The 20,530-nt window shown below is 38.3% G+C and overlaps 1 protein-coding gene across 1 annotated transcript in view; it reads left to right on the top strand.

Annotated features, from left to right (window-relative positions):
- Window positions 1-958: 958 nt before the first annotated feature.
- The window catches only part of LOC113510391 (connectin-like), a 48,742-nt gene continuing 29,170 nt past the window's right edge, over window positions 959-20,530 (top strand). Inside the window, exon 1 of the mRNA XM_031911013.2 lies at window positions 959-1,167. The gene's annotated coding sequence lies outside the window, so the exon portion shown is untranslated. The remainder of the gene's footprint in view (window positions 1,168-20,530) is intronic.

Genomic DNA, 20,530 nt, shown 5'->3' with positions numbered 1-20,530 from the left:
TTACAATCGATTTCAAAAAAGTTCTTTATACGGTTTTTATATGTTTGTTACCTCATAACTCCGTTAATTGTGAATCGAATTGGATTTTTTTTTTATCTGAAAGGATATACCTGTAGATTAGTTCCGTAGAAATTTATCGAATAGGTTTTTAGTTTTTAGATCAAAATAACTGGTTTTGACATAATGGACGTCGATTGTTTTTGGGAGGCACAATGTTTAATGATTTACTTTCGAGTCTTCATAAAAGTGGATGTACCCAGAAAGTATTTCATAAAACGCTTTAGAGACTTCAGCTTTTTTTTGGTAATCTCGAAGTTGAACAGGTTCATCGAAGTTGGACTGGGGTCAGACTTGTTGAAATACACCTTATTGACTTTACTCAACAAATATGAACGCACAATTTTGTTTATATATCTTAGTAAAATGAAAATGAAAGCTGACTTGATATCGTACCATATCAGACGCTTACTGTCCACTGCTGAACATAGGTCACCATCTACTGAGGGATTTTGCTAATAGTTGCCACGCTTGGCAGGCGGGTTGGCAACCGCAGTTAGGATTTGAAATGTTTTAAGAGGGACGCTGTAGCCCATATCTGACCCTCCCTTAGTCGCCTCTTACGACAACCACGGGAAAGGAAGCGGTAGCCTATTCAATGTCAGGACCACACGACAAGTTAGAATGAATATAAGGCACTATTTGTCCTTGATAATAAAATAAATAATGTAATCAGTGTTTGACACGAGTAAAGGAAGTTAGAACTAATAGGATTGTTAAAGAAAAAAAAAACCTTCCGTGTCCACCGCTTGTATCCTATCAATCATCAATCATTAATCATCTATCCGTCATGAATGATGGAAAAACTGACAGCAGAACTCTAAAGCTTTATATATAACTATGGTTAAATTTCCACAAGCGTACAAAACAGTGAAAAGCTACAAGCTCAGTTGCGCCGGTGTGTTCGCGCTAAGTGAACGCGTCTCTCGCTTGCCGAATTTAATATTATCGCGTATTGTAGTTAGAACTGTATTCGTGTTACTTATACAGTCCCGTTGTTCTTTGTTACGATTTTTTTTAACTGTACGTGAAAAATAAAAGTTTTCAATATTGAAAATTGTAACTGTGCTGTTGCTGAGCTCCTGACATGTCATTGTATTGTTTTTTCAGGTAATTATTGTATAATTAGATGTTTATTTACCTATTTATAAATATTACTTTTATATTGATTTACTTAATGTAGGTATTTTAATTTAAAATTAATTGAAAATTAAATGAAATAAATTATTATAGGCATTTATTGTAATTCATTAATTGATAATAGATTTAATAAATTAAGAGATTTTTTTTGGAAAATTTGATTGTTATTTAATTGCCAGTAATAACATATGGTATATATATAATAAATAGGTTTTAATCATAATAAATTATACCTAGGACAACACGGAAGTATTATAAAATAGTCAATGGTAAAAAGAATATTGAAAATATATGTAAAATTGGTAATAACATACACGAAACAATATAAACTATAAAAGCTATCGACTTTTGTAACAAAACTGGCTTCTAATAAATGCAAGCAAAAGGAAATAAACATTCGAAATTTAAAAATTCAAATAATAATAATTGTTCAGTTTGTAAAAAAAGTATTATGAATTTATTGTACCGAGTTTATTTCGAATTTCGGTTCGATCAAATGAAATTAACTCTTTTTTCTTATATCTGTAAGATAAACTCTATTTATATAATAAAAATGTGAAAGTTTGTGACGAGGGATGGATGGATTTTTCTTGCTCTTTCACGTAAAAATACTAGACGAATTTGAATGAAATGTGGTATATAGGTAGGTTTAACGCTAACTTAGCACATAGGATCCTTTATATACTAAATCAAGCGGGTAAAATTGCGGCATATAGCTAACTATGATATATGATGTATTATGCAAATAAAATTATTGATCGATTGGTTTCCTAATTGATTCCATTCAGGGATGCTGATTAATTTAACTTAATAATTGGGTAATTAGTGCTTTTTTTTGTTTTTTTTTTTCCATACGACTTAGAATGGCAAACAAGCTGACGGACGTTGCCATTCCTGAGGACCCAGGTGTTACTCCTCTGTACCCTGTAAATTCACTCCATATCCCACTCTTCAAACCGAAACACAGCTGTGCAAACACAACTGCTTAACGGTTGAAACACGAATGGGACAGAGGTACCCAAGCAATCGACTTTTGTACAAAGTCTTCCCCTGGTGGTGGCAGTGTAATTGTGTGGAATTTATTTATTTATTAATACTGATTCTTATCCGTGGTTTTGCATGACTAGTAAGTTATTTAGGATAGAATAAAAACCTATATAGTACATATAGCATATATATGGTATAATATACTATAGTAACCTATACAGAGGGAGACTTTGTACAAAAGTCGATTGCTTGGGTACCTCTGTCCCATTCGTGTTTCAACCGTTAAGCAGTTGTGTTTGCATGGCTGTGTTTCGGTTTGAAAGGTGGGATATGGCGTGAATTTACTGGGTACAAAGGAATTACACCTGAGTCTTCAGGAATGGCAACGTATGGGGGTATCATGGGCGAAACAGTATACTCTGTTATTTCCATGGTACTGCTCATGTCTACCTTGGGTTACCACTTTCCATCAGGTGGGCCGTCAGCTTGTTTTCCATTCTAAGTTGTATAATATATATATATATTATTATATATATCCTCTTTATCCCTTTTTTAAAGAACCCAATACTGTAGTTTTTAGGAAAAAACTTAACAGAGTTCATTTACAATTATATTAACCATTTGCCTATATATATATATATATATATATATATATATATATATATATATATATATATATATATATATATATATATATATATATATATAGGCAAATTGTTAATATAATTGTAAAAGAACTCTGTATATGTATATATATAGTTGATTGCATTGTTAAAACGCTTAGAGGTAACAAACAAACAAAATAACTTTCCCATCTTTATTACTACGAGTACTACTATATTATTAACTCTTTTATATGAAGTTGGAATTAATTATTGTATTATTATTATTATTAGCTGTTAAATATCAACTTTTGAACATAGGCCTCCCCCATTAGGAAATTTTTGTCAGTCGTTGACACACTTGGCGGGCGTGTTGGCAACCGCAGTTTGGCTTTGGTGTTTTAAGAGAGACGCCGCTTATCTCTCGATCAATGAGTTCCCTCAGTCGCCTTTTACGACACCCATGAAAAAAGAACGGATGGCCCATTTAATGCCGGAACCATACGATGTGTGAAATAAATCATTATTATTATACATTATTATTATTATTTATTTATATCAATATTTTTTTATCTTTTTTAACTTAGAATGGCCAACAAGCTGACGGTCCACCTGATGGAAAGTGGTAACCGTCGCCTATTATATAAAAGAACAAGTTCACTTTAAGTTGATCGTGTCTGGATACATTTTTAATGTCCATTGCAGAAAAAAAAACCATAGCTGTCAAATTTATTTTTTTAACCATTTTTCCTTTAATTTTGAACATGAATTATTTCCTTGGTTTATTTCACCAGTAAAAAAAAATCATGCAAAGAACAGTTAATATTGTTAATTCTACATGTAAAAATACAAAGTATTAGTTCTTGTGTGTTGGAAGGAATTGGCTTACAAGGGCGGGGGGGGGGGGGAAGGGATTGTTGGCAATGGAGTTTGACAGCCCCATTGCTAGCAATATGCCCTATTAGGTCGACCTCCACATGATTCCCCTTGGAAACCATCGTGAACAATTCTTGTTGAATTCGTCACGATGTGCTAACTTACCTGCTTCATCCTCACCTATCATCCTTCACTGGTGTCCCGTTGGTGTATACCGATAGCGCGGGCGGGGTTACCATTCCATTATCACCCATTAAAAAAAAACTGGCTTACAAGGCACGAGTTACCCTAATTTGTAAGCTAGGGCAAAGAATATGTATGTAAATATTATAAATGTGACGCGCTGTTGCATTCCCTTGTTACCAATGTATGCTTGAAAGGGCAACGCGCCCGCTGTTAAGGTTTAGTCGTAAGGGAAGTAAACAGTAAATAGATCCATTGTTACCCCTGTCCGTTCCCCTTGTGGGGCACTGGGTTTTTGTAAAGGCCCACCGTTGCCCTACTCATATTCGTGGTGTATTATTTATTTTAATTTTTTTTCTTTTTTTCTATAACCCCTTTCGCGTTATCGGTGTACTCTAGTGATGCATCAGTGAATGATGATAGGTGATGACGAAGTCAGGTCAGTAAACCCGTCATTATCATCGGCAATTAATCAAGTTGATTTCTAGAGGTTTTTTTAATACATGATGATGGGTACCAGTTAGGGATGATAGGTGAAGAGGAAGTAGGCCATCGTGAGGAATTCAACAATAAATCCATCACGATGGTTTTCAGGGGGTACCGCGTGGAAGTCGACCCGATAGACTATATGGGGTCATTGCACCCCATTATCATTATGACTATTCATACTTCTGGAGATTTTTTTATGGTTGAAGTCAGAATTCATTCAGGTTGCCCATTCTGCACTGTTTGTTTACGCTGGCGAGGTACAAGTGGCTCCATTTTAACGAATGCATCAAGAGTTAACTATGATAGTTATCACGTTTGACCACGTGGAGGTCGACCTGACAGGGCATGGCATGGCATGTTACGTTAGTAACGAGAACTAGCAGTATTATTGCTGGTATTGTAACTTGTTAGGTCGACCTCCACAGGATCCCTCTGGATATAACATTTAGCATTTATACAAATATTATAAATGTTAAGGCGAGTAATCAATTATGGATTTTAGTATAGGTATATGTACTATTGCCAACCTATTTGCCAATCATGGCAACTACTGGCAAAACTCCCTTAAGAGGGAGGCCTATGTTATATACCCGTAAGTAGTATTATATATATATATATATATATATATATATATATATATATATATATATATATATATATATATATATATATATATATATATATATATATATATTTAACTTGGCAAGACTTTCTAAATCGGTCATTTAAAATTAAATTACCTAGCTGGTATAACATAAAATGGTTGGCAGTTAATTTTTGAACACCATGTATAAGGATTAATTACATTCGTGCCCTGATATTTGACATCGATACAAAATTTGGGGACGAAATTATCGTATGAAGTTATTTGATTGTTATCTTGTACCCACCAAGGGTTTTATTGCGGGGTACCTTAAATCAATGAGATAAGCAATCACAGGGGACACTTTGTTGAGTTCGAAATAGTAATTTTACATTTTTTCGATAATATTAATTATATTATAAAAAAAAATGAAAATTTTATTAAAGGAGCAGGCTTATGTTCAGCAGTGGACAATTGAAAACTGATATAATGATGAAACTTAACCTGTTGGTACGCAAAAAAATACAGCAAAATTAAGAATTTCCTCGTTTGGAAATTTTTCAAACATTTCCAAACGAATTCTTTCTGTAAATGAGGCATTATTCGTTCGATAATTTTTTTAAACATTCGTATATCTAGTGTGTATCGTTGATCGATGATCTATATAAATAAAATATGTTTAGATATATTCACATTATCAAAATCTAGTCTACAGACGAATGACCTTTTGAATGGTTCTAATCCTTCAAGCACAAAAAATCTTAAGGAAACTATTCATTACTCTAATACGAGGGCATTAGTAAAATATACCTTATTGTTATACACACTAGGACTCCGTTTTGCAACAATCCGCAAATATTGCAAGAACAAGCGAAATTCATAACTGACAAATAGGCGGGGGAAAATTTCTAATGCCAACCCAAATAATACAGAGTAGCCAAGAGTTAATAGATCGCTTGCTCTGTGTTTTGTTCGTAGAACGCTTTTTGTTTCAAACTTTGGTTCAGATCGTGGTGCAAATAATAAAAAAAGAAGATTCAGAAAATTTAATAGGTAGATTTTGTTTTAATTGTAAATGCCTATTTAATACTATAATACTCGTGTTATAATTGACAGGTGAGTTGGCAGTCGCAGTTAGGCTTTTAGAGATGTTTTGAGAGGGACGCCGCTGCCTATCTCTCGACCTAGATCTAGCCTAGTTCACTTAGTCGCCTTTTACGACACCCACGGGAAAGGAAAGCGTGACTTTTTCTATGCCGGGACCACACGGTTTTAGCGTATGTAAGTAATATATATTCAAACATACTAATGTCTTGACAAACCTTTTCATTTATGTATCAGTAGGATGCTATGACAGTTTGCGTATTACATATATGATATTTAGAACGCGCCATTTTGAAAAAAATAAAGATGGTAATGTTATTTTGGTGTATCTATACTATGTTCGCGTATATTGATCTATGTTGTGGTTAATTCATAATATTAGTAAGATTCATTAGTTGGTATGTTCATAAACTTTAAGTACTAACATGCTTTTTAAGGGTTTCATGTAATAGTTGATAACCTATTTCAAGGAATAGCACTTCGTGGTATTAATAATTCAGGTACAGTATAATTATTTCAGTATTGTATATTAGTGTATAATTAAATACTAAAATTTAATATAATTATTTATTAATACAACTTATACATACATATTACTGTCTAGTTAATTACAAGAAGTACATAATATTTACCGAAAATGAGATGTTTCGTACACATATGTATTAGTGCCTTGTAGAAAATTGTGTAGAGGTGTTGCATCCCTGTGCATCTTCTACGGAATTTATCATGGGGAGTTCTCTGAGGAATTGTTCGGATGGATACCTGCTGCTGATTTTCACCACCGTACAACCCGCCACAAACAGGGGAGAAAGGGATTGTTAGTAATGAGGTCTAATAACCCCGTTGCTAGCAATTGACCCTCCCCGGTGGACCTCCACGCGGTTCCCTCTGGAAACCATCATGGGTAATTCTTGTCGGATACATCAATTGGTGGACCAACTGACCTGCATTCATTTTCACCTATCATCTTTCACTGATGTTTCGTCGGTGTATACCGATAGCGCGGGTGGGGTTACCATACCATTATCACCCATTAAAAAAAACCTGCCAAACTAAAGTTTCATCTCAACCATCTGGACGAGTGGCGGTCTTTCACCGTGCGTTTTTCAAGGCACTTTCTTCCACGTACAACCACTCTTCGGAATCAACTTCCAGCAGCGGTATTTCCGAACCGATACGACATTATAACCTTCAAGAAAAGAGTATATTCCTTTTTAAAAGGCCGGCAGCACACCTGCAATGGATCTGGTATTACTGGTGCTCATGGGCGGCGGTAGTCAATTACCATCAGGTGAGCCGCATGCTCATAATGTAGCTTTCTACTGCCCATTCCTCGCCTTCCCTTACAACACCCACAGGAAAGGAATGGGTGGCTTATTCTATCCTGGGACCAAACGGAAAATGTTTTACTTGGCTATGTATCATTTTGGAAAAATTTTTCAATCCGTTCTAAACCAGGCTGGATCGTTAGACGGTAAAATAAAACTCTACGGATATTGTACAAGTGTATTGTAACTTGTAAAGATTAATAATATAATACATACTCACTGTGTATGGGGAACATGCCTACATTATTAAAATGTATCACAAGTTTGCACAAGGTCATATTAGCAACCTGAAATGAGTTTTCCGGGCCAAATATTTGAGTTTTGCGACAAATAACGATATTAATGAAATTGTTTCAAACATTTTATTGTAACAAAGTTAGGTATGAAGTATTTTTAATAATACACCATTTAGGTCTAGTGGTCTTTTTTAACCGACTTCAAAAAATAAGGAGGCCCTCAATTCGGTTGCATTTTTTATGTTTGTTACCTCATAGCTCTGTCAGTTTTTTTTTATGGGTGAAAATGGTATGGTAACCCCGCTTGCGTTAACGAGATACGCAGGCGGAGCACCAGTGAACAGTGATAGATGAGAATGAAAACAGGCCAGTTAGCCCATCACGATGAATTCATCAGGAATTAATCATGATAGTTTCCAGGGAGAACCGCGAGGAGGTCGACCTGGTTGGGTATATTGCTAGCAATGGGATTCCCAGTCTCCATTACTAACAATCCATTTCCCCCCAACTCTGTCAATTGTAAACCGATTTCGAGAATTCTTTGTTTATCTGAAAAGAGGAGCTTCATAGATAAATTATTAAAATCCATTCAGTATTTTAGTTTTTAATTTAAAATAACTTGATTGTTTTGTGGAACGCAATTTTATTGCAACAAGTGATCTGAAGGTAAATACTTTCAGAATATCAGTGTTTTGCTCTTTTAAGGGCAAAGCAATAAACTGAGCTGTGACCATTTTGTGTTACTATGGCACACGCATGAAGGAATGTTAACAAAGGAGATTGTTAGATTATGTATTTTGTTTTTGTATTTTTTTGTTTTTTATTTGTGCTTTTTTTATTTTTATTCTTTTGTCTCTTTTGCTGTGTATTACGTGTATGTTTTTTTTATTGTAATTTGTGTGCTGTAAGTAATGTAAATAAATTGTCTATCTATCTATCTATCTATCTATCTATCTCGTCGTTTAATTTTTAAGGTAAATCTCGGTAGAAAAGTGAACGAGATTAACTATGATAACGATACTATGATAATTAGACGAGTAGTTCCAATGCTAGTGTGGGCAACAAAACAAAACCAAGAATGGAAATTGGAAATATATGTTTTTTTTTATATACAACTTAGAATGGCAAACAAGCTGACGGCCCACCTGATGGAAAGTGGTAACCGTCGCCTATAGACATGAGCAGTACCATGGACATAATAGAGTATACTGTTACGCCCATGATACCCCCCATGCGTTGCCATTCCTGAGGACTCAGATGTTATTCCTCTGTACCCAGTAAATTCACGCCATATCCCATCCTTCAAACCGTAACACAGCCATGCAAACACAACTGCTTCACGGTTGAAACACGAATAGGACAGAGGTACCCAAGCAATCGACTATTGTACAAAGTCTCCCTCTGGTAAATTGTATATTGGTCAAAGGAACTTAGAAGACTAGATCCGTGAAGACAAGCCAAAAGGAAACAATAGAGATGCATGTCAATTTCGAATTTGGTAGCAAATAATATAAAGCTATAAATAATATATGTGACGTGTACTCCACAGCTAGCAATGTTTTTTTTTTTAGATCGACCATGATCCTTTTCGGTGCTGAGTTCCTGATAAATTAATCACGATGACCAGTTGGTCATTGTGATTAATTTATCAGGAACTCAGCAGATCAGGATCTCTGATTAGTTGATCAGAGGGCCTACCATGAAATGTTTTCCGAAATTTCGAAGCCAAACGAAACACAAATTTGATGTTAAAATTACATAATACGGCATGTATGTGTTTGGAAAAATTAAAAATGTTAAAATATCATTCCTTTGGACTTTTATGATTATGACTCTCAGGATGTATGACGAACGAAATGATAAACTCCATTTATTGGCCCGATTTTGGTATAAACAAAAACACGAAACTGAGTCTGAAGATTCGGAATTCCATTTTATGGTAGACCCGCTGATTCCGTTCTCATGTCTCATCCCTCGCTGTTACGAGTATATCGCTATTGAAAATAAGTAGTAAAATCTATGCCGCAGGCTAGAATACGTTATGCAATATCTTCGACAATTATGATCCGATTTTAATCATTCTTCTTACAAGTATAAGGATTACTTTTGTATACATTTTCGTCACTATTGTAATTGCTATTTTTGTGGTTTAAATTTTACTTGTATTTTCTATAGTTTGTGAGCTGTTAAATGTTTAACCATTAAGAGACTACCGACTAAACCGTCTTTCAAAAAAAGCGTTCACGCTCACTTTTTATCTTTATCCGAGCAGTAAGTGCTTTATATTATTTCCAAATTCGTGTATACGAGTAATATAGTATATATCATATATGTGTAAGTATATTTGTTATTCATATATATGTAATTTTAGTATGTATGTATATCAATAATTACTAGTACCGCATTCGAGTATTCTGACACTTCCCTATGGTCGACTGGGAGAAAATGCTTTTAGCATTAAGTCCGCCATGTACACATATTTGTACTAATGAATAAATAAATTAATAAATAAATGTAAATAAATAAAATCTATATACCTATTTAACGGGAAGGTGGGATGGGAAGTGTTAATTAGATAAACGTGACTATGTGAATAATTTCCGCATTATTCCGCTCGATACGGCCCACCAGCGATTCATATATAATTTCCTATAACGACGCCTGAAAGGCAAAACGTATTAAGTGACATTTAGTAAATTTTACAGGTGACCAAAAAAATATAATGAAAAAGCAAAATGAGCGATAATTAGGTAGTATAGTTAATATAGGATATTGCAAAATAGTTAATATCACATCTTTTAATTACTCGTATTTACATACTAGATACGAGCACATACATACTTATCAGAGGGAGACTTTGTACAAAAGTCGATTGCTTGGGTACCTCTGTCCCATTCGTGTTTCAACCGTGAAGCAGTTGTGTTTGCATGGCTGTGTTTCGGTTTGAAGGGTAGGATATGGCGTGAATTTACAGGGTACAGAGGAATAACATCTGAGTCTTCAGGAATGGCAACACATGGGGGGTATCATGGGCGAAACAGTATACTCTGCTATGTCCATGGTACTGCTCATGTCTATAGGCGACGGTTACCGGTCCGGACCGGACGGTTTTACCAGTGTAAAACCCTCCCCAGAAGTTGCCACATTTGGGAGGCAGATTGGCAACCGCATTTAGGCTTTGATGATGTTCTAAGACGCTGTCTGTTTCCCGACTTTAATTCCCTTAATCGCCTTTTACTTACTTAATTGGTAGATAAAACCTTGATAAACAATCCTTTATAATTCAATATGCGCAAAAGTCGCTTACGACGTTTTGCTTTTGCAGCGTCGATGTACCGATATTGTGATCCCTAAGGCGAGTCCGCGTTAATATTATGTCTGATGTCAATGACCCGAAGCGGCTTTGACTACTCTGGTCACTTAAGGGCCATTACGGACAGTGCATTAGCATAAAAGTTTCATACTGTCTGGTTAATCTAGTAATACAGGGCAACTATAATATTGATTGGTTTTTTATGTAGCTTGAAATCTTTACTAATATTATAAATGTGCTATAGAGTTGTTTGTTTGTTTGTTACCTTATAGCGCCTTAATTGCTCAACCAATCGCTATGAAATTTGGTATACACTTACTATATGGGATGAAGAAGATTATAGGTTTTTTTATACAACTTAGAATGGCAAACAAGCTGACGGCCCACCTGATGGAAAGTGGTAACCGTCGCCTATAAACATGAGCAGTACCATGGATATAACAGAATGTACTGTTTTGCCCATGATCCCCCCATGCGTTGCCATTCCTGAGGACTCAGGTGTTATTTCTCTGTACCTTGTAAATACACTGCCATATTCCACCCATATAATGAAGGGGGAAAGAGATTGTTAGCAATGGACTTTGACAGACCTATTGCCAGCAGTATGCCCTATTAGGTCGACCTCCACGTGGTCTCCCCTGGAAACCATCGTGAAGAATTCTTGTTGAATTCGTCACGATGGATAACTGACTTGCTTCATCCTCACCTATCATCCTTCACTGGTGCCCTGCTGGTGTATACCGATAGTGCAGGTGGGGTTACCATTCCATTATCACCCATAAAAAAATCCATATGATGATGATGGTGATGTAAATGATGACATAAAAATCATTATTTTAGTAAATACATTAGTTTTAAATATTTTACATTAGTTTATTTTGCATGGCTGTGTCTTCTTCGGTTTGAAAGGTGGGATATGGCGTGAATTTACTGGGTACGGAGGAATAACACCTGAGTCCTCGGGAATAGCAACGCATGGGGGTATCATGGGCGAAACAGTATACTCTGTTATGTCCATGGTACTGTTCATGTCTATAGGCAACGGTTACCGCTTTCCATCAGGTGGGTCGTCGGCTTGTTTGCCATTCTAAGTTGTATAAAAAAAGTAGGTCAACCAGCAATTGGTTTAGTAATATTTGGAGGGTTTTTTGATATTGGACAATTTCATTGATGGAAAATAGTAATCTTCTCATAATAACGAACTACTTCTGTTCCACCACTGGGCATGAATGTCACCCATAAAGGGAGGATATTAGCTTTTTATTACCACAGTAGTTAAGCGACCTTGTTTCGAGTTTTCCTTCTTACATACTGGCATATATTGTTGTGTTCCTCCAATTGTCTCTTACGACATATTAGGGATGAAAAGGGATGGTGAAACATTGTATTCTCTATTTCGTTACCACACGGAATAACCGTTGTCTATAGACATTTGTTTATAGAATGAATGTTTATTTATATGTTTATATATGTACATTTTAGTATGTATGTATATCAATAATTAGTAGTACCGCATTCGAGTATTCTAACACTTCCCTATGGTTGACTGGGAGAGAATGCTTTTAGCGTTAAATCCGTCGTGTACTAATGATTAAATAAAAAAAAAATTAAAAATGTCCAAATCAGACAAATGGCTTATTGCTGGCAACTTAAACAGCCGGTCATTTATATATATACTCATATTTTTATATTATTATATCTTTTTTTATGTTTGACACCATTATTTGTTAGTTCAATATATATATATATATATATATATATATATATATATATATATGTTGAACTATGTATGATGTATGTTGGTTGGTTAACAGAGTATACTGCAACGGTATACTCTGCGGGGTACTAGTGAGGGATGATAAGTGAGAAAGAAAGGGCAGGGCAGATAGTCCATCGTGATGACCAACACGATGGTTTCCAGCATATTGCTAGCAATGGGATATAATAATCAGCATTATTAATTACTAACAATCCCCCCCCCCAGTATTGAGGCGTACAACGTACAACAAAAACGGCGTACAACAAAAATCCATTTACCATTCGACGGATATACTGTATTATTATTATTTGTGATATTTCTAGTATTAAAAAAAAAAATTATACAGTCAATAAAACTAAATAAAGGATACCTTCGTGATATATTCGAGATAATTGCCATATGTGAATACATAAAAAAAATATTTTCTATAAAGGAATATAAAAAATTACTCGTGCCAAGTGTCCAACAGACAGATTGTCTGTGACGATAAAAATAACACAAAGTGTAAAGAGCTACCTACCATTATGTTTTGTACTGAATATTAACGAAACAGATTTGTAGCTATTAGCATGAATGTTTTAATTATTGATAACAGTAATTACGAGTCGTATATAAAGCGGGTGTTTTTTGACGTGTCCATGTATTTAAATATAATACATTTCATACACACCTCGCATTAAACTGATGGATCGAGTGAATTCTCATTTTTTACTGTCCATTTACAATGTTAAAAACAATTTGTTCTCAAAAAAAAGCGAGTCAAGTGCGAGTCGGATTCGCGAAACGAGGGTTTTTACTTTTTTTTTATACTACTTAGAATGCCTAACAAGCTAACTGCCCACCTGATGGAAAGCGGTAACCGTCGCCTATAGACATGAGCAGTACCATGGACATAACAGAGTATAGTGTTTCGCCCATGATACCCCCCATGCGTTGCCATTCCTGAGGACTCAGGTGTTATTCCTCTGTACCCAGTACATTCACGCCATATCCCTTCACCCTTCAAACCGAAACACAGCCATGCAAAAACAATTGCTTCACGGTAGAAACATGAATGGGACAGAGGTACCCAAGCAATCGACTTTTGAAATTGATTGATTGATTTTTGCTTATCTACAAAATCATCAAGTTTAATTTTTTTTTATGAATTAACTGCAAATTTACGGTTTTCGGATTTTTTTATAACTGACAGGTTTGTAACATAACAAACATAAAAAAAACCGAATTCAGGATTTTCTTCTTTTTTTCAAATTGGTTTAAAATATACATAATTATGAATAAAATGAGCTTTTCTAAATAACTTCGGGTCTGAGTATTCTGAGTTGCTTCCTTCTCCAGGTGCTTGTGCCTTGGTTCCTCAGTACCAATTAATATTGTACCTTTAGTATAGTCATGAACGTACCCCATTTAATTATTTAATACATCGTTATAAATTCAAAATTAACTGCGGCCATACTAATGTTGTGAATAATGTCAAATCTAAATACATTTATCAAACGCTGTTCAAACGACTTTATTGCGTGTTTCACTAAAATAACGAGTGGTATTACAATGACACCGATTACTTGATCCTCAATGCAGGATAGAATACTTTGATAATCTAGACAGAGAACGTAATTTTTTGTAATACTTAGAATGGCAAATCAGCAGTGGGTCTGTCTGGTTGAAAGTGGTAAACCTAAGAACAAGGAATGATAAAATAAAAACTGTACATAATATAGTTGTCACCTTTCTTCTTATGTAAATATAATTCATAAAAAGAGGACGAAAGATACACCATCTGTTGCTATTTTTAAACGGTTTTATTTAGCTCGACCCGTACGGTATTTATTTATTTGGGTCAAAATTAGAAATTGGAATTTAAGCACCTTCCCGTTGTCAGATTGATCTGAAATTTGGTACACACATTTAATTTAGATGACAATACAATATAATAAAATCAATAACATTATAAATCTAAGATGGCCGCCGATACAAAATGGCGGATTACATATTTTTCCTTAACCCCCGCAATATGGGTATCAAATGAAAGGGCTACACTAGTAAAACACGACAATTATGTCAAAATTTAAAATTCAAGATGGACGCCGTTCCAATATGGCGGACTAGGTACATATTTTTACACAACCACCACAATATGGGTATCAAATAATAGGACTACACTGAGTCACCCAGACACTAGACACTCGGACACTAAACACTCAGACGCTAGACCCTCAGACACTAGACACTCAGACACTCAGACCCTAGACACACAGACACTAGACACTCGGATACAAGACACTCAGACACTAGACACTCGGACACTCGTCACTAGACACTCGACACTCGACACTCGACACTCGACACTCGACACTCGACACTCAGACACTAAACACTAGACACTAGACACTCAGACACTCGACACTCAGACACTAGACACTCAGACACTCGACACTCAGACACTAGACACTCGACACTCGACACTCGACACTCAGATACTAAACACTAGACACTAGACACTCAGACATCCAGACACTAGACACTCAGACCCTCGACACTCGGATACAAGACACCCAGACACTAGACTCTCAGACACTTGACACTCAGACACCCAGACACTAGACACTCTGACACTCGACACTCGACACTCAGACACTAAACACCAGACACTAGACACTCAGACACTCGACACTCGACGTCACTCGACACTCGACACTCGACACTCGACACCCGACACTCGACACTTGACACTCGACACTCAGACACTCAGACACTAAACACTAGACACTAGACACTAGACACTCAGACACTCGACACTCAGACACTAGACACTCGACACTCGACACTCAAATACTAAACACTAGACACTAGACACTCCGACACTCGGATATAAGACACTCAGACACTAGACTCTCAGACACTTGACACTCAGACACCCAGACACTAGACACTCAGACACTAGACACTCAGACACTTGACACTTGAAACTCGACACTCGACACTTGACACTCGACACTCGACACTAGACACTCAGACGCTAGACCCTCAGACACTAGACACTCAGACACTCAGACCCTAGACACACAGACACTAGACACTCGGATACAAGACACTCAGACACTAGACACTCGGACACTAGACACTCAGACACTAGACACTCGACACTCGACACTCGACACTCAGACACTAAACATCAGACACAAGACACTCAGACACTCGACACTCGACGTCACTCGACACTCGACACTCGACACCGACACTCGACACTCGACACTCGACACTCGACACCCGACACTCGACACTCGACACTCGACACTCAGACACTAAACACTAGACACTAGACACTAGACACTCAGACACTAGACTCTCAGACACTTGACACTCAGGCACCTAGACACTAGACACTCAGACACTAGAGACTCAGATACTAGACAGTCGAAACTCGACACTCGACACTTGACACTCGACACTCGACACTCGACACTCAGACACTAGACACTCGACACACGACACTCGACACTCAGATACTAAACACTAGACACTAGACACTCAGACATCCAGACACTAGACACTCAGATACTGGACACTCGGATACAAGACACTCAGACACTAGACTCTCAGACACTTGACACTCAGACACCCAGACACTAGACACTCTGACACTCGACACTCGACACTCAGACACTAAACACCAGACACTAGACACTCAGACACTCGACACTCGACGTCACTCGACACTCGACACTCGACACTCGACACTCGACACCCGACACTCGACACTCGACACTCGACACTCGACACTCGACACTAAACACTAGACACTAGACACTCAGACACTCGACACTCAGACACTAGACACTCGACACTCGACACTCGACACTCGACACTCAAATACTAAACACTAGACAATAGACACTCCGACACTCGGATATAAGACACTCAGACACTAGACTCTCAGACACTTGACACTCAGACACCCAGACACTAGATACTCAGACACTAGACACTCAGACACTAGACACTCGAAATTCGACACTCGACACTTGACACTCGACACTCGACACTCGACACTCGACACTTAGACACAAGACACTCAGACACTCGACACTCAGACACTAGACACTCGACACTCGACACTCGACACTTAGACACAAGACACTCAGACACTCGACCCTCAAACACTAGACACTAGACACTCGTCACTAGACACTCGACACTCGACACTCGACACTCGACACTCGACACTCGACACTCGACACTCGACACTCGACACTCGACACTCGACACTCGACACTCGACACTCGACACTCGACATTCGACATTCGACACTCAGACACTAAACACTAGACACTAGACACTCAGACACTCGACACTCAGACACTAGACACTCGACACTCGACACTCAGATACTAAACACTAGACACTAGACGCTCAGACATCCAGACACTAGACACTCAGACACTGGACACTCGGATACAAGACACTCAGACACTAGACTCTCAGACACTTGACACTCAGACACCCAGACACTAGACACTCTGACACTCCACACTCGACACTCAGACACTAAACACCAGACACTAGACACTCAGACTCGACACTCGACGTCACTCGACACTCGACACTCGACACTCGACACCCGACACTCGACACTCGACACTCGACACTCGACACTCGACACTAAACACTAGACACTAGACACTCAGACACTCGACACTCAGACACTAGACACTCGACACTCGACACTCGACACTCGACACTCAAATACTAAACACTAGACAATAGACACTCCGACACTCGGATATAAGACACTCAGACACTAGACTCTCAGACACTTGACACTCAGACACCCAGACACTAGATACTCAGACACTAGACACTCAGACACTAGACACTCGAAATTCGACACTCGACACTTGACACTCGACACTCGACACTCGACACTCGACACTTAGACACAAGACACTCAGACACTCGACACTCAGACACTAGACACTCGACACTCGACACTCGACACTTAGACACAAGACACTCAGACACTCGACCCTCAAACACTAGACACTAGACACTCGTCACTAGACACTCGACACTCGACACTCGACACTCGACACTCGACACTCGACACTCGACACTCGACACTCGACACTCGACACTCGACACTCGACACTCGACACTCGACACTCGACACTCGACACTCGACATTCGACATTCGACACTCAGACACTAAACACTAGACACTAGACACTCAGACACTCGACACTCAGACACTAGACACTCGACACTCGACACTCAGATACTAAACACTAGACACTAGACGCTCAGACATCCAGACACTAGACACTCAGACACTGGACACTCGGATACAAGACACTCAGACACTAGACTCTCAGACACTTGACACTCAGACACCCAGACACTAGGCACTCTGACACTCCACACTCGACACTCAGACACTAAACACCAGACACTAGACACTCAGACACTCGACACTCGACGTCACTCGACACTCGACACTCGACACTCGACACCCGACACTCGACACTCGACAATCAGACACTAAACACTAGACACTAGACACTAGACACTCAGACACTCGACACTCAGACACTAGACACTCGACACTCGACACTCGACACTCAACACTCGACACTTGACACTCGACACTCGACACTCGACACTCGACACTCGACACTCGACACTCGACACTCGACACATAGACACTAGACACTCAGACACCCAGACACTAGACACTCGGATACAAGACACTCAGACACTAGACTCTCAGACACTTGACACTCAGACACCCAGACACTAGACACTCTGACACTCGACACTCGACGTCACTCGACTCGACACTCGACACTCGACACCCGACACTCGACACTCAACACACGACAATCAGACACTAAACACTAGACACTAGACACTAGACACTCAGACACTCGACACTCAGACTCTAGACACTCGACACTCGACACTCGACACTCAAATACTAAACACTAGACACTAGACACTCCGACACTCGGATATAAGACACTCGGACACTAGACTCTCAGACACTTGACACTCAGACACCCAGACACTAGACACTCAGACACTAGACACTCGAAACTCGACACTTGACACTCGACACTCGACACTTGACACTCGACACTCGACACTCGACACTCGGATACAAGACACTCAGACACTAGACTCTCAGACACTAGACTCTCAGACACTTGACACTCAGACACCCAGACGTTAGACACTCAGACACTAGACACCCGACACTCAACACTCGACACTTGACACTCGACACTCGACACTCGACACTCGACACTCGACACTCGACACTCAGACACTAGACACTAGACACTAGACACTAGACACTAGACACTCAGACACTCGACACTCAGACACAAGACACTCGACACTCGACACTCAGATACTAAACACTAGACACTAGACACTCAGACACTGGACACTCGGATACAAGACACTCAGACACTAGACTCTCAGACACTTGACACTCAGACACCTTTTTGGCCTCAGTTCCGTCGAACCCAAATGTACGAAACAGATATATCATCAGTTTTAATTGACTTTGGCACAGACGGCATGCACGTTATTTACCCTAAAGCCATACAGTTTCCAGCAAAATTCAATTATGGTACGGCTGAAAAAAGGATGTTGCCCTTAGTTTTGTCATGAGCATTCACCGTCCATAAAATGCAGGGCAGCACCGTCGACCATGCAGTAGTATATTTGGGCTCAAAATGGTTTGAGGAAGGACAAGCATACGTGGCTCTAAGTCGAGTCAAGTCTCTGGAAGGGCTATGTATTGAGGAATTAGATTGTACTAAATTATCAGGTAAGAAACCATGTAATAATGATGCACTTAATGAATTAAATAAAATGAGGAATATTCGGTAAACAATTTCACTAAATACTAAAAACAAGAAAATAAAAATCGGTAAAAAAACTTTTAAGTTAAACGGTTTTATTTTATGTGCACTGAAAACTACAAAATAAATAAATAGTTACTTACCTATCAACCTACGTAGGTGATCTCGGTCATTAATATCTCTGATGGTAGTGGTTGTCATAACATGAACCATGTCAGCGGCCGAAAGGCAGTTCATGAGAGAACACTAACACCAGGGTTTGCTTGGTAGGTAAACTAAGCAGCCCGCACTATAACAAGTAGGTATTTTGACTTTCTAGTTCAGAAATATTTTAGTACTAGGCAGAATAGCTTTTAGGCATATTAGACTAAAATAAAAACGTGGGGCCCATTAACTATTTCTGTATTACTTTCTACTATACTAAGTGTGGATTGCATCGACTTATTATAATCGTCATCATCATCATCCTAGCGGTTTATCCCGGTCGCATCCGAAACCTCATAGCTCCGGAGTCCAGGGTCCGCTGAATCGACTTACTATAATCGTAACTGGAGGTTTTGACCATCAATAACCAGCCGTTACGGCTTCACCAGCGAACGCCGAGCTCATGATCTACCAAAGTATAAGATATGCTCTGCTATAGGTATGATTTCAGAGGGGCCCCACGTTTTTATTTTAGTCTAATATGCCTAAAAGCTATTCTGCCTAGTACTAAAATATTTCTGAACTAGAAGGTCAAAATACCTACTTGTTATAGTGCGGGCTGCTTAGTTTACCTACCAAGCAAACCCTGGTGTTAGTGTTCTCTCATGAACTGCCTTTCGGCCGCTGACATGGTTCATGTTATGACAACCACTACCATCAGAGATATTAATGACCGAGATCACCTACGTAGGTTGATAGGTAAGTAACTATTTATTTATTTTGTAGTTTTCAGTGCACATAAAATAAAACCGTTTAACTTAAAAGTTTTTTTACCGATTTTTATTCTCAATTCATAACAG

Source organism: Galleria mellonella, unplaced genomic scaffold (assembly GCF_026898425.1).
Source record: "Galleria mellonella isolate WM207_F2 unplaced genomic scaffold, CSIRO_AGI_GalMel_v1 utg1634, whole genome shotgun sequence".
NCBI classification, from domain to species: Eukaryota; Metazoa; Arthropoda; class Insecta; order Lepidoptera; family Pyralidae; genus Galleria; species Galleria mellonella.
Note: the sequence above shows the minus strand (reverse complement) of the source record. Positions and strands in the feature narration are given on the sequence as shown.